The following is a 7,147-nucleotide window of genomic DNA, read 5'->3' on the forward strand; positions in this document are numbered from 1 at the left end:
AAGCAGTGTCATAGAACACAGAAAAACAGTAAGGGATTTGGAGCCCAGCAGGAAACAGGTGGCTGTACACAGTTGGCAGTCAGGACCGTTCTCCACTGGAAAAGTGAGCTTGAGCAGACGGGGGCAGGAAGAACATTCCAGCTGCTGATGGGTGAGAGCTGAGGCTTCAGGCAGAAATATATCTGAGCTCGCGGCCCAGGAGGCCCCTGTGACTGAATCCCTGCTATGTTCTTCGGATGTGAAGATGGCCTCTACTCCCTAGGCCTCCCAACACCCAGCAACAGACCCTGTGATGCTCTCACCCCTCTGGGCTGTCCTTATCCTCCTGGACTTTGCCTTAGGTCAGCTGAGCCTGGCTCAGTCAGAGGTCGCCGGCAGAATCAGGAGGCAGGTTGGACATCTGTAGAATGGCACATGGAGGTGGGGGGCACGAAGAGGGAACAAACTCCTGCCTGCTGGTCCTCCCCACTTTTTCAGGACCCCAGCGTCTGTGAGGCCAGGAGTTAGAACACATGCCCCATGCAGTGATCTCTTTCGATTTCTCTCTTGCAGGGTTATGGCTAACAATGGTGAGACAATAAGGTCTGGGGCTTTGGCGCAGACTTGACATGCCTGCTCTGTGGGGTCAATAAAGCATGGCAAGGATGCAATGTGCAGTCCATGTGTCCCCTCTGCTCCTCTTAGCCACTCTCACATCCACTGCAGACTCACCTGACCTGCCATCACATGCTGTAGTACCTAGTGCAGATGCCAACTTACACTGACAAATAGGGATGAGTTGGAGAAGGGCCGGACCCTAGGTTGGTGATTGCTGTTGATACGTGCAACCTTGGAGTGCAATGAGAGTCCCCACCCCTAGCTGTCCCGTGATCTAACTTCCTAGCATTACAGGATGGCTGGCTCGAATGTGGTTTGCTGATGTGACCAGACACAGCAGCTCTTAGCTCTTACCATTCCCCTTGGAAGAATCACCCACCTTTACCTTCAAGGAGTTAACAGCTCTGGATTATTTCTTGGGGAACCTCACTATCCTGACTCTTGGCCCAAACTGCAAAGGGGGTGCTGAATCCACTCTTGGCTTTGACCCTACAATCAGAACTTGGGATTCTCTGCAATTCTTCTCTGGCTCCTCCAGCTAGAATCCTCAGCCCCCAGGGTCTGGGTCTGGGGTAAAGAGAAAAGGAAGAGAGTGTCTTTGTTCATTGGTGCTCAGAGAAGATGAAGCTGGCTTGCATAGCCTTTGAGAGCAGTGAAGTCCCCAAAGAACCATCAAGAAAAGTAGCCCTGTTTGCTGGGCCTCCGGCTTTTACTGTTGCCATGGCAACGCCCCAGTGGGACACCAGGAATAGATGGTTTTTGAAGGGGGGGTGGGGGCACGTGGCATCTTGTTTTAAAGAAAAGTTAGCATGTTGGGGGTAAGGAGTTTTCCTGAAGGCGTCCTCTGAGCAGGCAGGTGCAGGGGCCTGGGCTACCGTCTGGGGCTTTGGTGCCCTTGAGGGCTGCTCCCTTCCCCCTGTCCTGCCAGCCAATGGCTCTGCCTTTTATTCTGGAATGCAGCTCACAGTGCTGGCCATGGAAAGGGAATGAGGTATGAAGTTCAGGAGCATTTGGGGTAATGGCAGGGAAGTAATTAATATTTGCTCACCTGTGAGCCCTGGATATCAGGCCACCCCCTGGCCACACAGCCAGTCTTCTACAGTTAATGGGAGAGAGCAGGGCTTGGGGTCAGGAGGCCTGAATCCTAATTCTAGCTCTCCACCTCTTGCAGAACAAGTCCTAGGCAAGTTTCTTACACCCTCTCAAGGGCTCAGAGGTTATATCAGCTAGATATCCCACCAGAGAAGCAGAGCCATTAGGAAACATATTAAGAGATTTATTGGAAGGAGTTGACTTACATGATTGTGAGTTCTAGGCAAGTATGAAATCTTCAGGGCTGGCCTCCAGGATGAGCAGGCTGGGACTCTCAGGCATGGGCCAAAAGTGGTATCCCTAGGAGGAATGTCTTTTCCATCCAGGAAGCCTCAGCTCTGCTCTTATGGCCTTTCAACTGACTGAACCAGGCACACCTAGGTTACTTAGGACAATCTTCCTTACTTAAAGTCAGCTGATTATGACCTTTAATCACACCTATGAAGTACCTTCCCAGAAACATCTAGATTAGCATTTAATTGAATAACTGGGACTGTAGTCTAAGTTTAACACATAAAAGAGCTATGCAAGTGCCTCCTCTGTAAAATGGAGCTAGTCGTTTTTTGGGAGGCTACTAAGTGACCTACATGAGGTATTTCATTTAAACCTAATACTAGCAGTAACAACAAAAGTGATAGCCACAGCTGGCCTTTATGTGGTGCTTGATAGGTTCCAGGCATGTTCTAAATATCTCTTTAATCCTCACAATGAACCTATCTGGCAGGTGTCATTTTGATCCTTGTCTTAGTCTGTTTTCTGTTGCTATAACAGAATACTACCAACTGGGTAATTTATACAGGATTGAAGTTTATTTAGCTCATGGTTCTGGAGGCTGGGAAGTCCAAGAGCATGGTGTTGCCTGGTAAGGGTCATCCTATGGCTAAAGGGTGGAAAGAGGAAGCAAGAGTGTGTGAGATGGCACCAGGGGCCAAACTTGGTTTTAAAACTCACTCTCAAGACTCACTTTTGAGTTAATCCATTCCTAGGGTCTCCACCTTCATGGCTCATTCTCTTATTAGGCCCCACCTTCCAATACCATTGTGTTGGGGATTAAGTTTAACACATGAATTTTGGGGGGCAGATTTAAATAACAGTCCTTATTTACCAAAGGGGAGGTTGAGTCAAATTACTTAAGTCTAAAATCCACAAGCAGCAGCAGGGTCCAGAAACCAAAAGAGATATTTCATATTAGGTGCTATGCCAGGTAATTTACATGTGTTGTGAGAGGATCAAATTCAATCTGATAAGGGTAGAAAAAAAATCCTACTCTCATTCTCCAAACAGGTGACAGACCACTCTCCCCAACACACACACCAGTATGTTCTACTCTTTTATTCCTCAATGCCCCCATACAGGAGGTGACATTATCCTTGTGTGATAGCTTAGGACACAGAGGAGACTTGCCTATAGGTCAGGAAAGGAGTCAAGCCAAGATCGGAGGATCCCAGGCCCCTGCATTCTTGGATACTTTGCATCTTTGGAGAAAGTAACTGGTTGGCCCTGGCACTCGAACTCAGGCTCCAAGGCTCAGCTCTGGGGTTACCTTACTGGTGTATGTACTGGCTTTTCTCTAGATCTGTTCTCTGCCCACCTTTTCCTGCTCTATGCCTGGGAAGCTGATTCTAGGGTGGCATCTTCCAGGCCACTTTGGCTTCCCTTTGGAGTTGGTCAGTGGGAGACACTGATACAAGATGGGAGGGTGAAGAGAAAGATACCAAGATACCTATGAACTCTCAAATCCCTTGCTGCCTTGTCAAGGAGTGGTCCGTCACTTTCTGGGGTCTAGCAAGACCCCCATCCTAAGAACCCACAGCTGCCAAAGTGGAAAGAGGCTTCCCAAGGTTCCCAGACCCCAGGTGCCCCACTCTCCATTCCTGGTTCCCTTAACTCTGACTTTACGTCTATTAATAGTATCTTCAGGAACTCTCTTGAAGGAAACACTTGGACGTCCATCTGCTTCCTGTTAGAACCCTCATCAACTGCAAGGCCTGGAGGAATGTCAGTTGGGGGTCTGCCTAGAGTGATGGGGGGTAGCTTGCAGGAATTGAGGCCATTGTGAGCAGGGCCCCTCCAGCTGTTGAGGAACAAAACAAAACAAAAAACAAACCCGTAAAAACCCACCATGCCTCATAAGCCTTTGAAAGTCTCAGCCAGTACTGGCACCATTGAAAGTGTATGGGAGAAAGGCTGATGAAGTCAAAAGTGCTAGGGGTTGTCCTGGTGTGAACATTGAAGATCCCACACTCTCCATCCCCTAAGTCCCAGGAAGACCAGGACAGCTGGCCACCCTAGCACACAGTCACTGGGCTATTGCCATGGAGGATGCTCCATCCTTGTGAGATGCCCACAGTTCTCCCAGGAGCTCTGGTCTAGGCCTCACAAAGGAGGCAGGCGGGACTGATCCTGCAGAGACCAAAGCCCAGAGGGAAAGGGACACCAGGCAGTCCTCTTCTCTATTCCCACCTTACCTGGAGGGTGGTCTAGAAATACTATTCCCACCCACCTGCAACAGCTTATCTGGGAAGGCCTGGCTGGGTGTAATTGCTTGGCAGATTGTATCCCCAGGCCCCAGCACAATTAGTGTTTAATCATCATTCAAATACAATGAGATAAGTGCTCCTCCTCCCTGCCTCTCACTGCACAGTCTGCAATCCCCTCAGCATGCTTATTTGCTGTAATGACAAGGTGAACTAACCGGCCACCTCACCTTGAAGTCCCGATAGGGAAGAATGAGCAACAGTTTGTGTTTAATCAGTTATGTCAGGCAGGGAATGCAGGTTACAGGAAACTGCCTTTGCATATGTTGTTCCCTCTGCCTTTTCACCTCACTGGTGACAACCTCTGTGCCTCCCCTCACTGGCTCAACAGCCCATTTCCATGCATGCTCACTCAGCACCAGGCATCCTCCAGTAGTTGGGCAGAGGACACTGGACAAGACCAGCAATGCAGAGCGGTAGCTCCCATCTGTCACCTGCCTTCCCCATTTCACCTAGGTGAACCAGACCCATTGTAACAATATCCTATGGATAAACCCTTACCCCAACCCCCTTTTGGGGCCCACACCCTGGGGCTTCACAGGGGGATTGGAGGCACCAGTCAAACTCTGGGAGTTAGGACTCAAATCTCTGCTGTGAATCCAATCTGGATCCTCTCTGCTTGGGTGATGACAACACCAGCTTCCACGTTCTCTGATCCACGATAGCTCCCACCACGACCAGGATACTGGTATCCTCAGCCAACAAGAAGCCAGGAATGGGCAGAGGAAGCCTATTGTCTGAATCCTTTGCCACGGACTACAAGGTGTTGTCAGGCCTGGCCCAGCCACCCCTCAACACCTTCCAACACACTCTTCCATGGCTCTCTGCACCTTGGCCACAATCATCTCTTGGCCTCTTCAGGGTACCAAGTGTCCTCCTTACTCAGGGTCTGGCCCTTGTTCCTTGGTCGGCTTGGAATGCCCTCTCCTGGGGCTTGATCAACACTTTCTCATCCTTTGGACTCAGAGGGGGATTTCTTGACCATCCCCCACACCCCCAGACCCTGCCACGTATATCCTATGTTCCTCTAGTTTCTCACAATGCCTTCAAAGCCTTTCCTTCAGAGAGCCCAAAAGCTCAGTGGGAGTTGGTCAGGTGGAGGGAAGGGGTTTTATGAGGAGAAAGATGTTCCTGGCTGAAGATAGATGAGCAGAAGCAATACATGTCACTTCTGGGGGAACCCATGGTGTGGTGTATGAAATGCCCTGTCTTAGCATTGTCCACGTGAACACCAGGACAATCCCTAGCAACTTTGACGTCATCATTCTACTGTCTCCAAGTTTGTCAACATTTGTAAGACGTTAAGAATCAATCGACTACATATGCCTATCTCCCCACTCGGAGCAGAATGAGCCTTTGTCATTGGTACACCTTCAGTGCCCAGCACCAGGGTACCTACCACACAGCAGGCAACAAGTATGACCAAGTTTTGGAGGAGAAAAATGGACAGTTGGGGAGTTATCCTCTGTGGAAACAAACAAGGCCTTATGTGACATTTGCTTCTGAACTTCTTATCTAGCAAGTGTCTGCAGCACTTCTTGTGTGCCAGGCATGGTTCAAGTGCTTTGTATACATACTCTCATAGAAACTATGAGAGTGCTGTGGATAATAATCAACCCTAAGGAGGAAACTGGGACACAAGCTTCAGTAATCCTAGATCACCAAGAAGGCTCTGGAGATAGCCCAAGTGGGAGAAGACAGTAGGGAGTTTCAGCAGATCTTCAATCCTGTGACCATCAAAGGGTTAAAGAGGGGTAGAAAAGTCGCTCTGTCTCACTCTAGGCAGTATAAAACATCCAAACCTCGTGCATCTGACTTCAGGAGTTCAGATGTCGTCGCAGACCCCAATGTATTAGCGTTCTCTTGCAATTACTCATAGCTAATCTCATGTTCTTGCTTTTCGTAGAAATATCAGCCTTAAATTTCTTTGATTTCACCTGAGTCAAAATTTGATAGAAACCATAGACTCCCAGACTTCTAAGAATTAATGAGAATACTTCCTTAAAATAACTCTCACCCAGAATCTCTTTCTAAGTGCTTTGAGAGTAGGCAGCACTGGATTAGCCAGGCATGCCCTTTAGTTTGGCAAGAAAGTCAGAAAATATTTGCATGACCAGTGGTCATAACATTTTCAGTTAAAGCTACACTTGCCCTGCACACTGCGCCCTGTGTTTTATCGTATTTTTTGAGACAGGGTGTCACTCCCATTGCCCAGGCTGAAGTGTGGTGGTATGACCTTAGCTCACTGCAGCCTCAACTTTCCGAGCTCACATCATCCTCCTACCTCGCCTTCCTGAGTAGCCGGGACTACTGGTACGTGCTACCACGCCTGGCTAATTTTGTGTGTTTTTAATAGAGCTGGGTTTTTGCCGTGTTGCCCAGGCTGGTCTCCAACTTGGCTCCAGTGATCTACCCACCTCGGCTTATCAGAACATTTAAAAAAAGTAATTCACAACTTAGTCTTCTATACCCAGCAAAATGGTCCCTGTGTGATGTCTGAATGAAAACACAGACAAAAATCAGTCCTGGATCTTACTAACAGCAGCAGTATGTCTCTTGGTAACAGTAGTTTTTAAAATGTTTGTTCCCAATTCACTCTTCTCTAATTCAGACTAATTGCTTGGTGCACTGCAGGCATCTTGGATCTTGCCTTAATTTCTCTGTGTTTCACTCATCCCATCTTCCACATTCACTATGTACTCCCCCTTTGCTCTGCCGCAGCATGTCCTCCAGCAGCTGTATGGAATATGGTTGCACAGGAGATTGTTACGCAGAAAAATCTCTAAAACCTAAAATATTTTACTAATCATATATGACTAGCAGTTTGAATAGGAATAGAATTCCAAGTTAGATACTAGTTTTCCTCCCATTCATGAAGGAAGATTGCTCTCGAATCTAGCACAGCTATCGGGAAATCTAAA

This window comes from Macaca nemestrina, chromosome 8 (assembly GCF_043159975.1).
Source record: "Macaca nemestrina isolate mMacNem1 chromosome 8, mMacNem.hap1, whole genome shotgun sequence".
NCBI lineage: Eukaryota > Metazoa > Chordata > Mammalia > Primates > Cercopithecidae > Macaca > Macaca nemestrina.